Below are 22,095 nucleotides of genomic sequence, written 5' to 3'. Positions count from 1 at the left end.
CTACATCATCGCTGAATACATACAGTATGTGAATTCAGACTTTTGTTTGATTTTGGATGCTACACGTGTGATCAATTTATTTATTTTTTTAGGTAGATAGGTGTGTAGGTTCATTTGAGGGATCACTCTCAGTCAGTGCACTTTAAGATTGCAGATGTTGGTTGAAATATCACATGTCGAAAGATTTAAATCACATCAGCTTACAGACCTGCACAGGCTGACGATTATAATAGCAAGGCAATAGCAGTCAATAGAGGTCAAAATGAACACCTAACCACAGCTAAACCTCTAGTCAGCAAAGTCTAACAAGCCAGAGCTTACAGAGTGTCCTTTACTAAGCAGTTCTTTCAAAAGCTTTTTTTCCAACAAATACTCCCACCACAGAGGTGTGAGTGAATGATTGTGTATTTTGATGTAAACTAGCCATTCATATCATTGTATGTTTGAGAGATTGGCTCACACAGTCACTTTTGAATTAAACAAAGCACGCTGCATTTTACTTGATACAGCAACCTTGAGTGCACAGAACCTTTATTGAAGCAACCCTGTCTCACAACTTTGATCTGGAAGGGCACCTATTGTGCACTCTCAATTGATGAAAGGTTACTTTGTGGCAGTCTAATTTAATTACAGCTTTTTGCCTTCTGGGAATTTGTCCGTCGTGTATGCTCTGGCGTGGGGCTTAAAGCTCGTCATTCAAGCCTATGTTTCAGAGCCCAAATACATAGACATTTTTATCTAAGTTTTTTTATCAGTAGTTAAAAAAAGACATGCCCTTTTGCCATAGAAAGAGCGAGCAGGACAAATGAGGAAGGTTTTCGGTCTGTCAACATTGATCTTTCTCTCCTTTTTCCCCCACAGGAACAAATGCTTTGTCCTCCCCTACATGACTAGGCACCTACACACCCTCCTTCCTTCTCTCTCTCTCTCTCTCTCTCTCTCTCTCAGAGCTGCAGGCCACCCACGTGTCTGGACTGCATGGCTTGTGCCCTACATCCACCGTGTGTCACCTTTGCTGTCACATCTTGGGCCAGCATCACCTGGAGAGGGCATGTTCGCCCCGGTCAAGAACAATCCCCGACAACCTCGGGACCGTCCCGTCCCGTCCTGCCGAATTTCTGTCACTCCTGGAATTCCATTCACTTACTGGGCTGTCATGTCAGGGCGTGTGGGGCGGGTGGGGTATGGGGTGCGGGCAGGGAGGGGAGAGGAGGCATTGGGGAGTTTGGGCCTTAATATAAAAAACCCAAATCCCATTACATGCAGGCCTGGAGAAATGGCAGCAAAAGGCATTATATGGTCTTAGTGCCAGATGAGACATGAAGGATCCTTTGATAGAGGTCAGGGATGGCGTCCCACATTGCTATCCTCCACACCTCTCTCTTCTGGCTCCTTTCATTGTTTCAGTCCCTTGCTCATATTTTGCCGCTGGCAAAGCATATCAAGCTGAGATCTCAGGCCCATGATGGGACAACCAGGATCATGGGGTGGGGGTAGGAGGGGGGGCTGTGGAGGGGTTGACTGACTTATCCGGCTGTGTCTCTTGTCTGCAGGGTAATACAGTATGCATGAGAACACCCTCCCTTAGCTGGGTAGGTTGCTGTATGTGTGTGTGTGTAAGTGTGTGTATGAGTAGGGGTGACGGGGACTAGTTGTAGCCCGTGGCTACACAGAGACGGCGGACCACCAGAAGCCACCACCAAACGAAGGTGGGCATAATTAGCCTGCTGCCCCTCTCTGAATGTGTTCTAATATAGACTCACAGAGGCTACAGAGCCACTACTAACAGGATAGGGCTTTTTATGGAAGGAATATGAAGCAGTGATATTGGCCCCTCTGTCGCAGCAGGCATTCGGTGGTCCTGAATTTCAGGTGGAAAACCTGGTTAAATATGTATAATGTATTGATTATATTCATAAATGCTACAGTATGCATGCACTGACCTGGGGAGATGGGTTGGCCTCGAAAACAATAATCTACAGTATTACTGAATATCTTTAGGCTAAGTAAAGACAAACTAACAAAATTATAAAAAATTCAAGTGCAAAAATTATTTTTTATTTGAGTTTTTGGGCTCCTGGCTGCTATTCCAGCACTAGAAACAAGAGTTTCCATGTATACACCGAGTTAGTCAGCATAAATTATAGCCCACCAAGTGTGTCAGCATTATGGAAACAGCATTGTGGAAACATGACAAAACCTTGCAAAGTGCTCCAGTCTGCCTTGTTATAGCAAATATTAATTAGCAAAATTAAGCTTTAGCAGGGGACTGTGCCATCATGAAGAATGGAGATTGATGACCTATACGAGGAAAACATTGAAAAGAATCATAATTGTTGCTATAGGCTGATGCAAGGAGAATGATGGTCTCTCAATAACATTTCCCGTTCCGTATAATTAGATTTGAATTACACAAACAAAACAAATGAGACGGAGAACAATAGGCATACACCGGATGTCATTATTTTCTCACGTTGGGCTCTATCATGTCTAATCAAATGCATTTTATGAGTGATTATGTTCCTGCTGCGGCATCATTTTCCATTACATAGTCCCTACACAACTTATTTTCAGAAAATCTCTGGCTAGGCATATGATGTAGACTGCTGATAGATTTATGTACATTAAAATTAACTTGTGATTTATTTAATTCTAATTTGGAGAGAACAAAGTTTGTTTTCTTTTTTATGTTTGTTTGCGTGTGTGTGTGTGTGTGTGTGTGTGTCTGTGTGTGTGAAAGAGACAGAGAGAGAGAGAGAGAGAGAGAGAATATTCCATTACAGCACAGAAACAAACCCTATCCTCCTGACCTGCACTCAAGGTTTTTAAAACAGTATTTTGATGTTACAAAGAAACCAAAATAGACATTAAAAAGAAGCATGTTAGTGAAGCATAAGATAGGTTGTAAGACAAAATGTCCTCTATGTGACATGGGGGTTATTATGCAGGAGAGGTAATATGTAATATGCTCACCTAAATTGCAGGTGAGAGCAATTGCCTCCAGAACCCCAGAGTCCAGTGACCAGTAATAATTGAACAACACTAGGGGTCATTTAATATAATTTCTTATATGTACAAACCTTGACCTCCTTGACAAAGTAAAATATTATACGGCTATCCACTCTGCTCTGGCGTTTGATTGGGCGTAGGGTAATTGCTGGTTAGCTCAGAGACGACCAATCAATCGCTTATACTTAAGTCTTGAACGGCATTAGCCTTTAAACTCATTAACTGTAATCTCAGATTTCCAAGCAGGCCGTGCATATTCATTTCCCAAACTTTTATTTTGCGTATTCGAGATTTGGGCTCCTATCTTACTTTTAATTAATCCCATAAATCATTATTAATAACCTTTAAAGCTTCCCATCTGCAGACCCGTAATCACCACAGTCAATCTTTTGGTGGCAGTTTTGATTGCCAATCCATGCCCTCCTTTAATTGACCTTGTCCACCAACAGCAAGAGCGCACAGTTTTACATTTCTTCTCTCTCCCCTTGTCTTCTTGTTTTGTTCTCTCTCTTTCTTTCTGGTTGCAGTCAATTTATTCCTGCTTCCCATAGAGTGTTGAGAGTTTGCTCAGCAGATCTAATTCAATCAGGCCTCTCGCTAAGGCAGTCAAAACTGCTGGAGTGCTTTGCTCAAGGACTGCATGTTTTTCTTCCTCTGAAAAAGAAAACAGAAAACATAATCTCTTGGGTGTGATCAGAAAGATACTGCAGTACACTGAGGGACAGCACTCTGTGTATGCAATGATTTGTTTCAGCTTTCTGATTTTCTTTTTTTCCTTTTGCCACCCATAGAGATGACCAAGTATGGCGTGCCTCTTAAAACACAGTGAGATATGGGTGGATCTGGCCATATCATTTGGGGATTAGAATGTTGGAGAGGAACACTCACAGAACAGTTGTGGTATATATGTCAGCTTTATTAGTATGCCCCCACTGTCAGTCTTGTCACAGAGTCAAATTTGTCAGACCATTACTTTGAAGAATGGATCTGAGACACAGGAGAGAGAGAGAGAGAGAGAGAGAGAGCTTTGAGGTGCTGCATTGCATACTGTAGGACAACTCGCTAAAACTGCCTTGCAGTCGGATTGCTGCAGTATATTCTGCTATCGGTCCAATCCCATTTCCATTAAATGGCTCCATAGATGTATTCTCTGCATTTGAGGGCACTCCAGTGCAGGAATTCATAATACATAGATTATGGATTGCATAGTTATTCATGGCTGCATGCTGAGGATTATTATATAGACCATATTTTGTATGTTTAACATTTCCATTTACCTCTGGTTAAGCACAATCATCATCATATATGTTATATAAATAACAAGAGAGTCGCTCACATAGTCAAATAAGTAACACTGAGGTCTGAAATTTCATATTGTAGGATCACCCAGCATTACTGTCAATATAAGAACCAAAGATCATGTCAAGTGGTGGCCCAAAAGCAATTTAGCTGACAATCAACATATGTATTTGCAGGTGGTGAAGCTATCCTAGAGAGCTGTCAAAAAGCCTCTGTCTAAACCAATAGGGTGTTGACACTGAGGTTGACAACGCGAGCACCTTGTGATTGGGAGCACGGCATCCGTTTCATTATTTCAGACAAGGTCCCTGAGGCGGTAATATATCAAAAGTTCCTTATTCGGGGACCCCGTGTGTTCTCTGAGAGCTCTTGAAGTGGAACTTGATATGTTAAGTCTGGTTTCAGTCTCAGGTACCTGGGAGCGTGGCGGGTGTCCAGGGAACTCCTACAGCAAGCCCACGCAATGTAGGTTATCACCCCTGGACCCAGGGGCGGCTGGATCTGAGCGCCGAATTTAGCGGACGCCCGCAGAGGCTTAGTGGCCACTGACGGAGATCCAGCAGGGTGTGAAGAGATCAGCGGACCAATTTATGGAGAAAGAATTCTAGAAATTAAGAGAGTGACACAAAGACAATAAGAAATTATAAAAAGAGAGAGAGAAAGGGAGAGATAGAGAGAGATGCCAGGGAGATGCCACACTAATGAAAAGAGATATGTTATACCGGTAAATGGGAAACCTTATCTACTCCTAAACCTTACACATCGACAAACTGTGAACTTGTGTACTTCCTGAGCCCATTGTGCTGCGGGTGGTTTTTGGCTAAGAGAAAGTATGACTCCAACCCCATTCCAGCTGGTTGCAAAGGAATGCAACACGACAATAGGGTCGTTGACCTTGGTCTCATGCCAATGGATGACCAAAGGTCATCACAGTCTTTTTTTGAGGATGGCAGACCATGGGCACATGAGTAAGGACCAATATCATTAAAGGTATAAAGAGTTTTATCAAATACTTTCAATCAAATAGTATCAAATAGTAAGCCAGCATATGATTTTTCATTGTTTGTATTAAATGGTATTTCCCAAAAGAGCACATTAAATAAATCACTTTCTTGCTGCTGCATTATTCAACTCTGTCAGCTAGAATGAATTGCTGTCCATTTTACACAAATCCCAGACAAGGGAATTAGGTGTTCTCACCGAACATATTACCCAGAAGCTCAATGAATTATAAATGCCATTAGTAAAATTGTTCAAAAACTGTGAATATATTTATTTTTATTTCCCCAGTGTTCTAGAAATAGTGTGCAGCTGTCTATTTGGTAAATAACTGATAAATCCAGTACACAAGCTGGCATTGACTTCCTGGACATATATACTGCATGGATACACCTCCATGTACATCTCACAACCTAAGAATGTATCTTCACAAGAACAAACTTTGCAAAGTTCTTGTCATGGCACTGACATGCACTATGGAAGGAATAATTTATTTGGGAATACGCAATTAAATCACTCAAGTGTTTGTTTTTGTTTGTTTATTTTCAAAAAATGCATTGTTTTTTTCCCCTGCTCTCATGGTTCTTTGAGCAACAACAATTTAATTAACAGTGTTTGTAATTGCACCTCTTTTGGTTCTGTAGGTGTGATGATTTTATTTATTTATTTTGTTGTTTATTTATTTTTTGTCTTCTCCACCTTCAATGCAAACAAACAGGCTAATTCCCTCAGCGCTGTGGACTGGGGATGTTCACTTCCGCTGTGTGCCCCCCCCCCCACACACACACAACACACACACACACACACACACACACACACACATATACACACACACACTCATCTCCTGTTCTCTCCCTGTATTAATAGCTCCTCAGGAGAGGGGCTTGCACGCTGGAGCTCATCTCTGGAGAAGACAGGTGAAAGCTAAATGAAGCCTGAACTTGAGAACAGACCTACCTACCATCTCCGGGGGGATGCTCGCAGCACATTAAGTGAAACATCAGTAATGGGAAAAACAAATGGGAGACTGCGAATCCCCCTGAAGACTGTCCCCAGCAGCTAGCACACGTGCCTATGCCATAAATCTCAGCAACTCTCCCCTCTGTGTCCTCCTAACCCCCCAAGCCCTCCCCCATCTCCTCCAAAAAACAGAAGGGAAAAAAAAGATGACGAGTTGCTTGTAGCCCTGATATATTTCCCTTTTTTGTTGAGGAGGACACGCAAGTAAGTTCATGTGAGAAGCTGTTTATAGGACAAGAAGTCTCATCTGGGGTGTTTTAGTATGGAGAGGTTCTATTCCCATCCCTACGTCCTCCTGTCGAGCTCTGCTTTCTGACGGGCAGTGTGAGTCCATGTGCTTGCCTTCAGCAAGGTTGGACTGGCTGATCGCACCAGCGCGGTGTGCTGCACCGCGCCACACCACACCGCCACCGGGAGGATTCAGACATACTCCATTTTAAAGCCAGCTCCGGCATGATTTGGATAAAGACAAATGAAGTTTGCATAGAGCCTAGGAGCAGTGGGATTTGGGTAATAAAGATGCATTAGGAGTCTCAACAACACTCCTTGGCAATGCGTTACATGGTTTGGACTCTGGGGAGAGGGAGGCAGAGGTAATATTTCAAAGTAGCCTCCTCATTGCACCCCGTCATTCAACTCTTTGCATACGATAATGAATCTTAACACAATGGGAGCAGCTTAATAACCCTGGCTGTAAATACAAAGTGAAACACCATACTGAAATATGTCTCTTGTTTTAAAAGGTGAGTTAACTGAAACATTTGTATCTTTTGCTGTTGCATGCTATATAAATAAAGTCATGACACGGCCGCTACTGAGCTATTAATCACTTGCTATGGTTTCTGTTGCATGCTATATAAATAAAGTCATGACACGACCGCTACTGAGCTATTAATCACTTGCTATGGTTTACATTTAAGAGAAAAGCACAGTCGCACCTCTGACTTTTCCTTGATGCAACATCGGATTTGAATAGTCTGTAGGCTTCCTCTGCCCTCACAGATTAGTATGCCCATTTTAGGGAATATGGACACTGCACAAAGGAGAGTTGAAATACAGGTATTTGAACACACACACACACACGTGCACACCTGCACATATACACAGTGTAATATGTGTTATGAACTGCATAAAGTGTGACTTTAAAACAGGACAGTATTAGGATTCTAGGGCTCATGAAGATGTTAACAAATTAATTGACTGCATAAATGCCTATATGTTGACTGCATAAATGCCTATAAATTAGAGTTAGACAATATTTAAATGAAAATGTGATTCTTTAGGCCCAAGATAAGGGCAATGGAGTAAAATGTCCTTATTTTCATATGATGGGAAAGCTGTTAAAAATGTCCTTATTTTCATATGATGGGAAAGCTGTTAAAAAATGTCCTTATTTTCATATGATGGGAAAGCTGTATTTTATTTAGCTGTATTTTACGTGCTATGTGACCGTGCAGCATTGATAATGGCAATCAATCGCCAGACCTCAGGTACACACGGTCTAAATGCGGGTGGTCATTTTCTCTGCCAACATCACTTAGCACTGATATAGGGGAGGCTAAAAATAATTCTGAATACGCAAATCAGATGGCAGTTAAAATGCCACATGTCGTTTGTCAGCTCCATAAAGTTGACTGAACAGTTTGCAGATTGGATTTGAATTGAGGTTCCCTTCTCAACACCCCACCCCCCCTCCTACCTCCAACTCCCACCCACCTCATCCCTCCACGTCCACCAACCAGCCCTCTCTGGTCAGAGAGGTTTGCCTAGCCTCATTTGCTGGTTAATTGCATTTTATACCCGAGCTAAGGGCCTGTCATCTGTTTCTGTGGTTCCATTTATCTTACAAATAACCTACAGAAGGTGTTTTAAGTTACCTGCTGGGTCCAAATGAAAAAGTTATTGCACTTTTCTTTAAATAAAAAAAGATACACATATATGTATGCCAGGATAAGAGAGACAGCCTTGGCCTAATTTCATTACTTCCCCCTTTCTCTAACAGTTAACTGGAACACCATCTTGCGGTGCGCCAATTGGTAGGGAGATACCACTAATAAACAAATTAACATACAGGCATAATTATTGTTTGCTTGCTGTGTGTGTGTGTGTGTGTGTGTTTTTTTTTTTTTTTCCTTCAGCCAGCATGCGCACCACTTATTATGAGGGTGTTAAATGTGCATATCAAATGATCTCGCAGTGCATGCTGCAGCACCTTCTCCGCCAGATAGATCTATTTTCATGGAGCCTTCATTAAAATTGTTTTGCGTGTGTGTGTGTGTGTGAGTGTGTGTGCATTTTTGTGGGATAATCAATGTGACACATGTTCTGTTTGTCTGCCCCACTAGAAACAGTATCCTCCTGGTGAACCTTCAAGTAGCATATAAATGACACATAATAAACCATCCACACCACACTAAAAACAGTATTATAAATACAGACGGGGCACTTTCATATCCCAATTTACCATCTTTCCCCCCTGTCCCTGTTTCTTTCTTCATTCTGTTTGGTCCTACTGCGCAGACTGCCCCCCATCCTTGTAATTATGTAAATGACACATTAATAAGGTGTAATTCTGAATTCATGTAACAGCAGGGATAAACTGTAAAAAGACACAGTGCGTGCTAATGAGGGAGAATGGGAGTCTTGCCGACGAGGAGCAGCTAATGCTAATTGTTTACCTACCACTGTTCATTAAATGCAAGCCATTTATTCCCAAGCCATGGATACACCATGTATAGCAATTTGCATCCCTCTAATGAATTAGGTTAAATGTCAGTTCTGCTAAATGCCAGCTATGTTACCAGCTCTTAAAAAAAGGAGCATGCTGAAACCCTTCAACTCCAGCTCTCTGAATCCCTAGCATTATTAGGGATCTAGGATTTGGGGACAACTCCTCTGATCTTAATGTAAGTCTCTCCCTGCCTAGTTAAATGCAGGCTGACAGTCACCGGACTGTTTGTTCTTATAACTGGGCATGAATAAAGTTAACATGTGCTGTATTCAATGCAGGAATTGAGTGTGCTACGAACAAAGTCTTCATTGATTGCAATGGGAATGTCCACCATAATGCATTTTGCCAGTGTCTGATGTGATCTGCGTCCTGAAAGCCTTAAGCTCAGGATGTAACTACACAAGGCAAAAGGGTTTCATATGGCTTCAGAAGAGGTTCGCTGTCATTTAACATCATTCAAACCATTTCTTTCCATTGTACAGAGATGGATATGTTTCTATGGTTTTCCGAGAACTAATTTGTACAGGTTCAGGTAAAGCAATTGACATCTCCATATGGAGCCTGGCTATGCCAGAAGGTTCAGTGTTTGTTGATCGGTTTGACAGCTGAGGTGCACTCAGCAACACTCTTGTCAACAATAGAAGTGTGTCAGAAACAGGAAGTCTCTGCATCTCGTTTAATGAGTCTCTTGATATTGCAGACCAAATAATGCAGAACAGCACTGATGCTCGTAGGGAAGGGGAGATGAGGGGTCTGCTGTCAAAACATACAATGTGCTGTCACACATAGAAATGCAAAAATTGCCAGGTTTGACATCAGATGAATTTGCCACATGATTTCAAGTCTGTTAACAAAGCCCTTGAAGACCTTGAGTCATGAACACCTTTAAAGCAAACATCTTGCGCTCAACAATGTAGGCCTTCATCAGTGCCTATTTACAATTCAGCCTACATTTAGCATCAGATTTTATACAAAGCTACCTGGAACATTGTATACAGGGTGCGATCTGTGTAAAAACCAGAGGGGGGGATGATTTTGAATAAGTTTGTAAACCCCCCCCAAAAAAAAATTAAACGAACGATTCATAGCCTAGCAGGCGCGCCTGCAGGTGTATGTCCGTACGCACTGTGCGTACCATCAGGCTCAACAACGAGAGAAAATTTCCCTGTGTGCGTGTAATGTGTATTCAAACCAAATTGGCCCACCATACCTTCCCAACTATGCACAGTATCCCATTAGCTGCCATCAGGCTATTTACAATTTTCTATTACGTAACTTAGTGAACACTTATCAAAATTAACGCGCACACATTTTGTTTGAGCAGGAGACACAATACGCATGCAGGCACGTAGGCTACTTGTTTTCTTTTACTCGGCTATCTATCTATATATGGTTATCAGCACACAATGTTGAGCTAATTCACTAATTCAATACTCATGATGGATCACAAGTTTAAACAACAGAAAGTATGGAGGCAGCAAAGCTAGAGGATTTATTCCAGATGGGCAAGAACAAGGTAGGCAATTGGTATGCTTGTCAGAACGTTAGACTGCATTACAGCTGTTTAAAGCCAGACGTCAAGAACAAAACAAGGTAACTTTAGCCTGTTTAGGGCTGTATCAAGTTGTCCAAATGAATAGGTCATAGTAGACGTTGTTGTTGTATTATTGCATGTGGATGTTGTTATGTTATTATATTGTTATGGGGGGGCGATGGGGGGTGCATTATTCATAGCATTAATTCCTGCAGGCGCCCCTGTAGCCTAGTAATGTCATGGCTAATAATACGCTATATTATTTTGTTGTAACATTTTAGTTTTAGTTTACCGTGGTGTATGACTTTAAACAGCGAGTGTGCTTGGTATGATGAGCAGCTCCTCTAATGCAGGGTAGGACTACGTTTTGACAAGCATACAAATTCACCTTGTTCTTGCCCCATCTGAAATGACTTCTCTACTTTGCTGCCTCCATCCTTTCTGTATTTGTTGTGTAAAAAAAATGTTGTATATGATGGCACTGAAGTCTTAAGTTAGTGAATTGGCTAACAGTGTTAGTTGGTAACCAAATAGCCCACACATTGCGCTACACGCCATAGGCTATGTGCATTCTCTCTCCTGCTGATTTTATGCTCAGTAGCCAAGTGCTTAATATTGCAAAAGTTGAAAAAATAAATGTGTTTATTGTAGCCTACGGAAAATAAATAGCCTATCATATTGTCAGTTAATTGCCTACAGTGCAGTGAAGAGTTTGGAGAGTAAAGTTATAGGGCAACTTGAAGTTTTATGAAAATAATTTACGAACCAGAACATGAAGACCATGAAGCTTCTATTTCTTGCAGCTGTTAAAACACCCGCTAGATACCCACCAACATTCGTTTTTGCAGTACAGATTATTTCAAAAAGTTATTTGTCTACTAGGCTACTGGCTGATTTATCAAACGAAAGTGCTTTCTCGTTAGTCCTCCCAAAAAACTACAGGTGTTTTGGTAGAGAGCCATTGAATAAGCGATACCAAGCAATTTCTGTAACACTTTTTGTGACATTCAGCAAATATATCCTCATTTAATGTAAGTTCCTTCGGACAATAGGCCTACGTTCTACTCTATGTGCAGTTGTCCTCCATCTCAGTTGCATCAGTTTTCTAATTTTGAAGGTTCTAAAACACTGTTCTCACGTTGCAGCGCTTTACTTATATGAAGTAGCATTAATCAATATGAGGGGCAGAGGGGGATAAATGTTGTCCCCCCCAACGATAAAAATAATTTAGCAGAGGTAGGGATAGGAAAACCAGAGGGGGGGAAATCCTCACCATCCCCCCCTACAAATCGCACCCTGATTGTATACATTTCTATCACCATCTGTGGGCCCTGGGAAATGAGCCTATTACCTTGAAAAGACTAAAAACAGCCAATTTGAGACACACACACACACTTTACTTTCCTTTACTCCAATTCCAGCGTAAGAATGAACGTGTGTTGGTAAATGTGGAGGCAGAAAACAAGCGTCATTTACGGCCCAATACATTTAGAGGCCCCACCCATGGTCATTTACGGCCCAATACATGCTCATTTACGGCCCACCCATGGTCATTTACGGCCCACCCATGCTCATTTACGGCCCAATACATGCTCATTTTAGAGGCCTCACCCATGGTCATTTACGGCCCAATACATGCTCATTTTAGAGGCCTCACCCATGGTCATTTACGGCCCAATACATGCTCATTTACGGCCCACCCATGGTCATTTACGGCCCAATGCATTTAGAGGCCTCACCCATGGTCATTTACGGCCCAATACATTTAGAGGCCTCACCCATGGTCATTTACGGCCCACCCATGGTCATTTACGGCCCAATACATGCTCATTTTAGAGGCCTCACCCATGGTCATTTACGGCCCAATACATTTTAGAGGCCTCACCCATGGTCAGTTTACGGCCCACCCTCATTTTGACCTCACCCATGGTCATTTACGGCCCAATGCATGCTCATTTTAGAGGCCTCACCCATGGTCATTTACGGCCCAATACATGCTCATTTTAGAGGCCTCACCCATGGTCATTTACGGCCCAATGCATGCTCATTTTAGAGGCCTCACCCATGGTCATTTACGGCCCACCCATGGTCATTTACGGCCCAATACATGCTCATTTTAGAGGCCTCACCCATGGTCATTTACGGCCCAATACATTTAGAGGCCTCACCCATGGTCATTTACGGCCCAATGCATTTAGAGGCCTCACCCATGGTCATTTACGGCCCAATACATTTAGAGGCCTCACCCATGGTCATTTACGGCCCAATACATGCTCATTTTAGAGGCCTCACCCATGGTCATTTACGGCCCAATACATGCTCATTTTAGAGGCCTCACCCACTTGGGTCATTGGTCATTTAGACGCCCAATATGGTCATAGAGGCTCATTTTAGAGGCCTCACCCATGGTCATTTTAGAGGCTCACACCCAATACCCACCCATGCTCATTTTAGAGGCCTCACCCATGGTCATTTACGGCCCAATGCATGCTCATTTAGGGCCCACCCATGGTCATTTACGGCCCAATACATGCTCATTTACGGCCCACCCATGGTCATTTACGCCCCAATCACCCATGGTCATTTACGGCGCAATACATGCTCATTTTAGAGGCCTCACCCATGGTCATTTACGGCCCAATACATGCTCATTTTAGAGGCCTCACCCATGGTCATTTGCCTAATACCCATTTAGAGGCTCTCACCCAGGTCCCAATCATTTAGAGCCTCACCCATGGTCATTTAGCTCACCCAATGCATGAAAAATGCATTTTAGAGGCTCCCACCCATATCATTTACGGCCCAATACATGCTCATTTTAGAGGCCCTTATCCATGGTCATGTAATTAAACCATGGTTATTTACGGCTCCCAATAGATACGGCCCATTTTAGACCCCCCTCATTTCACGCCCAAATATGCCTATTTACGAGGCCCCATGCTCATTTTAGGAGGTCAATTAAATTCCATTTCGCCCAATTGCATGTAATTAAATCTCACCCATGCTCATTTACGCCCACCCATGGTCATTGTAATGCTTATCCTATAATACATGCTATTTAGAGGCCTCATCCCATGGTCATTTACGGCCCAATACATGCCTTTCATGGTCATATTTACGCCCACGCATTTAAAGAGGCCCCACCCATGGTCATCAATACGGCCCAATACATTTAGAGGCCCCACCCATGGTCATTTAAACTCCCCCATGGTCATTTACGCCCAGCTCTTTTTATTTTAGAGGTTTCACCCATGGCTGCCCAATGTATGTTTTTTACTGCCCACCCATGGTCATTTGCTCCACCCATATACATTTAGGCCCAATACATTCATTTTAGAGGCTCCCACCCATGGTCATTTACGGCCCAATACATGCCTCTTTTTTTTAGAGGCCCCACCCATGGTCATTTCACGCCCAATACATGCTCATTTACGCCCAACTTACGGTCATTTACGGCCCAATTTTAGAGGCTCCCATCCATGGTCATTTACGGCCCAATACACATTTAGAGAGGCCTGGGATATGGTCATTTACGCCGGCCCATGGTCAGGCCCAATACATGCTCATTTTAGAGGCCCACTCCATGGTCATTTAATGCCCCACATGTCATTTTAGAGGCCCACCCATGGTCATTTACGCTCACATTTAGACCACCCATGGTTGCCCACCCATGGTCATTTAAGCCCAATACATGCTCATTTAGAGGCCTCACCCAGTGGTCAACGCCCAATACATGCTCATTTACGGCCCACCCATGGTCATTTACGCCCAATCAAGAGGTTTAACCCATGGTCTTCTGCCCTGCATTTGGCCCAATACATCAGGCCCACCCATGGTCAACGCCCAATACATGCTCGTTTAGGAGGCCCCACCCATGGTCATTTAGCCCAATGCTCATTTTAGAGGCCTAGACCCATGGTCATTTACGGCCCAATACATTTAGAGGCCCACGCATATCATTTTGCCCACCCATTTCATTTCCCAATATGCTCATTTTAGAGGCCTCACCCATGGTCATTTACGGCCCAATACATGCTCATTTACGGCCCACCCATGGTCATTTGTGTAGCCCAATGCATTTAGAGGTTCTCACCCATGGTCTGCCCAATACATTTAGAGGCCCCACCATGGTCATTTACGCTTAATGCCCAATACATGCTCATTTTGTTCACCCATGGTCCTTTAACATATAATGCTCAATTGAAATACAATTTTCAAACCCCCCATGGTTTAGAGGCCTCACCCATGGTCATTTCCCGCGGCCCTGCACAAGAGGTCACCCATGGTCAAAACGCCCACCCACAATGCAATCCTACGCCCAATACATGCTCATTCCAAGGCCTAAACATGGTCATTGAAGCCCATTACATTTTCCATTTTAGACATACCCATGGTCATTTTTAATAAAAATTTAGAACCCATGGTCATTTACGTCCACTTTGCAGTGTATCTTCATCTTTCATTTTTAGAGGTTCTCACCATTTTAAATGCCCAATACATGCTCATTTTAAAGGCCCACCCATGGTTACCTGCCCAATGTTAGAGGCCCCACCCATGGTCATATAATTAAGGGCATCTACCCATGGTGAAAATCTTTTTATTCCGTTGCCATTATTAGAGATCAGCCTTTCTTAAAAGCGTGAAACTGCACAAAAGGTTTTGTGATAACACCAGGTGCACAATGCACTAGGCTACATTATATGAAATGCCTAGGCTAAACAACGTGAAGATATTTTTTTTTCCATTGTATACATATTGAGTTGTATTTTACATAAAAAATATAAAAACCTTTGTCCAGTAGTGTTGTTTGCAGTGTTATCTTCATCTTTGAAGTATTTGTACCTTTGCAAGTGTAAGGAAAGGGTATAAAAAAGGATGGTTAAAGTGCAATGTATTACCTTATTCATCCTCCGGTTGCCGACATCTTGCGAGGAGAAAATTGTGTGTTCCTTTGACTCAGAGTAGAAGGTGATGAAAGTGATGAAACACTCATGATGGTCTGAGGTGAACTAAAGTTTGTAGACATCCTAGTGTAGCCGGACGAGTCCTTACCTGGAGTATAGTGAGAGGTTTTGTTGTGTCTCGCTCCTGCCCCGCCTGCTTCGTAAGAGAGTAATTGGCAGCTGTGCTCCATAAAAAGGAAGCGGGGCTATCCAGGGCAGACGTCTGCTTTGTCCAGGGACGACTCTGACCGACCTATCGCCTATCCCCGAGTGGCTGTAGTTTGTTCCACCATTTGCTCCAGGTAGGCTTGAGTCTTTGTTTGAGGAACATTCGTTTGTGCACTGATGTGCCGGAAAGTTCAGAACTTTACACTAGCAATAGACATTGTACATTTTTTTTTTTTCCCTGCATGCCAACATTTTTTTCTGCTCATACAGTTTCATCATCTTCTTAGCTGTGAGCTCTTACAGTTGGTGATTGAGGCCAAAAACAGATTGAAATGAAGATCCCACAAGCATGACACTATGTCTGAGATAACATGGCTTTACCAACTATTTTTCACACGTGGGTTCACACTGGTCAGCCCCCTCTTTTTCTAAATTGCCACGGAAACTTGGTGGACTAGGGCTGTCAGGCAGGCAAGACTGTGATTCTGCATTCCTGACCCATACGGATGTCTAAAATCAACTGTTCCTATCATCAAATTAATTAATCCCAACATAAAATCAATGTGTCTTGATTAATAGGACAGGAAAGGGTGCAAGGGTTGAAATGGGTTACTGAAACAAAAGAGCTTGCTTAAGGAAACAAACTAATTGTATGAATTATTGAACAAGCTGTCAGTCTTGAACAATGATGCAATGGGTCTTACGGAAGCGTATTGCTGCCACACTAAAATAAATAAAAAGGCTCAGTATTATGTAATTAAAAGTTTCTTGTTATAACAATATCTTTTTCATGTTTTAACAACATATGTATCATGTTATTACATGAAATTATCAAGTTATTTCATGATATGATATTTTTACGTTTTTACAAGATATATCACGTTATTACATGAAATTATCACGTTATTCAAGATAATGAAACTAAACAAAACGAGAGGCAAGAATAGGGTATGCTCGTTTACACGACTCAATCAAATTCTATTTTAAGCTCGCAAGACATTCTCGTTATTGAACACGGTGGATGATATTGTTATATGCCTATAGCCTATGCGAACACCCAAGCATTGTCCAGAATATTCTGCACCTGTGTGCAGTAGGCTAGCCTAGCGGAGTGGCAATCGGGAGAGTCGGGAGGATTCCCAGTGGGGTCGGGCTGATTACTGTAGTGTGATCTCATCTCTGACAGCTATGAGCTGACATGCAGGCTACCGAGCCAGAGCGCTACATTGTGTGAAGATTCGCATATTTATCAAAGCCCTTTCTCCCTCTTGTGTCAAGTTAGCGAAGGTTTTATTTATTGTGTTGATAAGAAGATAAAGCAGAACTATCAGGCTGTGTGAGCAGGCTATCCTGCACAGAACCTCTCTATCGGCCACCTTTTCAGCAGCTCTCTGCCGATATTACACACATATCCCTCTTCGCTGCTCCTCAGTCAGCTGGGAATTGACCACTCACACATAGCGTACACACACATAGACACATGCACAAAAACAAACACTCATCAAGCAGCACTGTGTAATAGCAGTCAGGGTGCAAGTTCATGACACGACTAGTTAGGTTATCATTTATGCCAGCCATGAGCTCTCGTGGCCTTGTTTCGTTTAGTTTCGTTATTTTGAAATAACGTGATAATTTCATGTAAAAACGTGATAAATATCTTGTAAAAATGTGAAAAAATCATATCTTGAAATAACATGATATTTTCACGTAATTACATAATACTGAGCCTTTTTATTTATTTTAGTGTGGCAGCAATACGCTTCCGTAGTCTGGCATCTTTCCGATTTCCGAAATTTGGAGCAGTTTGCCAAACGAACGGCCAATCAGCGGCGGTATTGAGGCTGGTTTATGTGTGACGCAACGAACATGATGGCATCCACAGATTAGATGAGCGTAGCTATCGCGCAAGTTTTATCCGAATTAGAAAGTATTCCTGGGGAAGCTGTGAAGCTATGAGTCTCAGCCATGCAGCTGGGAGGAATGAACGACACATACATCCTCCACGGCCGATTCCAGTCCGTAATGGAGGAATATACTTTCTTCAGAAGTGTAGGGCCTACCGTGAAAACTTGGTGTCGTTGATGAGGGGTTAGTCGTCTACACATATTCCACCTATTCTGCCACCAAAAGTTGACATGTAAATACATTTTGCCAATCATGTGGCATGTTGTGAATACATTGTACCAAACATGTGTTGTGATTTTGCAGCTGGAGCGAGGTTGGTGTGTCGTGATTCGTGAAGCCTTGCACACACGCAGTTCTGCCTGAATAGATGCCCGATAAGTGCCCCACAAGCTTTACAATATGGCCGCCGAGTGGAGGGACTTGCCTAGAAGGACTTTGCTACTACGGTGTTCAAATGCCGGAAGTAGCGAATTGTGACACAGGTGCGATGCTTTCTAGAAACAGGTATTACTAACAACGTAGTTGTTTGAGTGCAAGTTGTGTCGTACCATGGTGGTTCAGCAACATCATTGCTAACCTTTGTAGAAACGCATCCCTGAACAATGAAGCCAACGCAGAAGTTCAATAACCTGCAGAACCTTGAAAGTTCACAAGGGCTGGTTTAAGAGTGAGCGAATGTCCATAGACCCCCGTGTTAAAATCTACAACTTTACAGCAGAAAATACAGCCTGTTCCCACAAACTTTTTGGACTCAAAATTGACCTTCCCTGTTCATCACAACTGTGAGGTGGGTGAATTCTTTATAGCTGCTCTGTTTAAATGGCAGATTCAATTTTACAGTTTTAAACGAGAGAAGCATTAACAAAGATGGCAGAGTAATCGTCACTCGCGACTGGGTTAGGTGTGTAAATATAATCTGCTAGACGTTATATCGCTTAGATTTTTCGAAAGTTAGCTAAAAATAGACATTATACTATCCAATAGTATAGTTATTATAACAAACAATCATGTATTCATCATGACGTGATCAGTTGTCTGTGTGGACATATACAGCTAAAAAAAATCATGTATACAACAATTCAATTCAATTCAGTTGTATTTATATAGAACCATAACATATGAATATGTCTGAAGGCACTGTACAGAGCGTACATGTCCCTTATATACGTATATATTGCTGAAGCTAAGCTACAGAAGGTTGCTGAGCATTTGTAATCAGAGTAGCAATCAGGTACCTGGCCAAGTTTAGTAAACTTCACTCAATGAAGTGTCCATACACTTGAGTATCCAGCCCTGATTATTACGTGTTTTCTTAAGGGTGTTCCTGTCTGTGATTTTTTTTTTTATTTCTATGGCCATCAAAACTCCCTAGGACTTGGGTTTGTTCTTTTCTGGTGCATTCTTCCAAGTTTATTAAGAATGTGCAAATAAATGGTTGTGACAATCCTCCTCTTTTGGTCAAAGGGGAAAGAAGGAAGAGGGACAACTTGCTATCGCCCCTAGGCAGAGTCAGAATAAGTATTTACCAAACCAAATGTGGCGACAAGCGATTGGAGTGAATGAGTTGTTGAAGCAAATGAACACAATTGTCTAGCCTACTTCTTTAGTTCTGTAACCTGGTAACTATGAGCTCGGAAAGCTAATTTGTCACCCTCAGATTTGTTGCTTGTGTGACCAGGGCACAAATTATGTCCCATTTAACTACTGCCTTTAAAACCTCCAAAATACACCTAGCCAAATCAATTATATGGTGAGGTGCTCTTGGACTCAGCCAATAGCAAAGAAGCATTGTGACCCAACTCTGGCTTTTGTCCCTATTTAGAGAAGGTTAGGTAAAGGAGGATAACCTATATTCTGCTCTGCCACTCCACAATGGACATTCTCCAAAGACTGAATTCAGTACACTGACTGGCCATTCTCTGATTTGATTAATGTTCTAGTGTCCGTGGGTAATTTTGTCAGCCACTGCTCGGACATGTCTGGAGCATTCAATTGTATTCGTGACAAGCAACGTTTTATTTAGGAGCTAGGGCTCATTTGAATTGCAAATGGGATTGGCTAATTTTAAAGTGCCCAAAGATCATAGCACAAGTGCAGCGTCTGATTGGGTAAAAGTGAATGTGAAATTGTGTGTGTGTGTGTATCTGAAACTTCAGATGTAAATTGTGTATATGCATGCCCATACAAGAACACAGTGCAGAGGTCAGCTATGAATATAAATTTGTCACAGCATACAAATGACCGACTTGACACAGTTTATCTATAAATGGGAGTTTGTGCATTTTAATGACATTTCACATACTGTGTAAAAGTTCACATACCAGACTGTAAGAGGGGTCAATGTCTTGTGTGATCACATGTAAGTAAATATTGTGTTTATAAATCATGGATGTTTTTAATTATTCATATACCATGCAGGAATATGTTCAGTATTCACTGATATTCTATTATCCACTGCATTAATGGACACTGATGTAGGCTATTTTCTTTTTTTATTTCTGCAAATTCCTCTTATCCTTCAATATGCATCAACTACTGTACATGTAATGAATCACTTTAAATCGCTGATGGTAATTGTGTGAATGCCTGTTGAATTTCTGTCCATCTGTTAACTGGAACACCCACACTCTCACTTACTGTTCACTCTATCTCTGGCTTTAAATGATTATTTCTTGTGTTAGACATTGTGATGTTGTCACTTTGAAGGAAGCCATATTGCACTTCTTTTGGTTACAGTTTGAGGAGCCATTTCTCCAGTACCGGTGAAACTTAGAGGGGTGGCAATCTTGACCAGTTATTTGTGAACGAATACAGGAGAGAATTTAAAAAGCCTGATAAAACGAAAATGTCCTTTTGAAGTGAGTGTAATTATGTGTGACTTAGGTCTTCCTCTAGATTTGTCACTGAAATATCAGAGCAAGATATTGTTACAGGGCAGTATTGAATGTGAGCACAAAGATGCATATTAGGAGCGAACAGTGTCTGGCTGGATGAGATGTGTATTTTGGTCCCTCTCTCTCTTTAGAAATGTGTAAACCTGTTGAGTTCTTGAGTGAGTGACGCTGAGGTAAGTGGGGTTTAAATTCTTCAGTAAAGGAACAGAGAAAATTGGATGTCCCCCACCTGCAGCTAGTTCACTTGACAAAATTCTCCTTCCAAAACCTCCACTGGGAATCTCATTTTGGGGAAGTAGCGGTGGCTACCCAGGGGGACAAGATTCATTCCCCCTTAGATCTCACATCACCTGTCTAGTGTGAACTTTGTTTTAGTGACAGCTCAAGTGTGCTTAAAAGCGATAGATAAAAATAGGCAATTTGGACGTGAATTGCCTGTTAATCACTTTGGCATTTTTCCTCTGGTGTGACAAATATTTCTCGATGTGAAGGCCTTAATTTGCATCTTAATGAAGGTTAAGGGCAGAGGCCTAATTACCATCCAGCTAAGTCCTGACTAATGGTCCACTAAAGACACTGCATAGCTTCTATAATTCCATTATGCAAATAGCCTTGCAAAGTGAAAGTCCATGACCAGGCTGGACTTCATCGTGAGCAGGTCTGTGGCCTGTATTAAATGAATAGGCCTATATGAACTCCAGGCAAAACAACCTGAAACCTTGGTATCAGAAGTAAAGACAATATTAAATACACCACAATCAATCAAAATGGTGGCATATTGTTTAGACATTGATGTTGCAAATGCCTTTCTACTCTCATATTCTGCTGGCTATGAGAGAAATAATTAGTGTACAGATGATTTCATTCACGCACATTGTGATGTGACTCTGAAGATCTTCTTTCTTATGGGCACTGGGGATTATTAAGAGACACAATGTTACATTGCAAACATAAAATAAGCTATAATCTATGGTGTATCATTGTACACGTGGAAGTGTGTCACACATATCTTACATATTGCACTGCAGGTTATGCCATTCTCTTCTCATCCCCTGATCTCTCATTATAGCCTACAAATGCCCAGACAGTTGAAAGCATAAGAAAGTATAGAGAAAGCCACTTAAAATCCTCTTTGGCTAAAGATGCAACCACCTAAAGGGCATTTTAGGAATTCAAGCCAAGAGCCATTGTGTTAGCCTCTCTGAACACCTCAGGCAGCAGTCTTTTACAGCATAAACACAGCCCATTTTACATAGCAAGTAGACATATTGAATTCATCAGTGCCAGGCCTTGTAAGTTCTCCATGTAGTAACAGCTCTTTAGCGGAGCCCTGAGATGCTCTTGAAAATGACTTTGCACGACTAATTGAATACTGCTGTGAAGGGGCCAAGCCTTGGGAGTAATGAGACTGATGCTCCAACACTCTCTTGCAGGCGCACAGCCACGACCTCACAGGGAGCCCCAGAAACCCCTTCTGATTTTGTCAGACTCAGAGTTAGGGTTGGGTGTATATTAAAATTTCCATGATATATTCATAATTTTCCCCTAATTAGCCTTAGACTCTGAAATGTTGGCTCTATGAGTAGACCACTC

Source organism: Alosa alosa, chromosome 14, assembly GCF_017589495.1.
Source record: "Alosa alosa isolate M-15738 ecotype Scorff River chromosome 14, AALO_Geno_1.1, whole genome shotgun sequence".
Classification (NCBI taxonomy): Eukaryota; Metazoa; Chordata; class Actinopteri; order Clupeiformes; family Clupeidae; genus Alosa; species Alosa alosa.
This window is presented reverse-complemented; position numbering follows the sequence as displayed.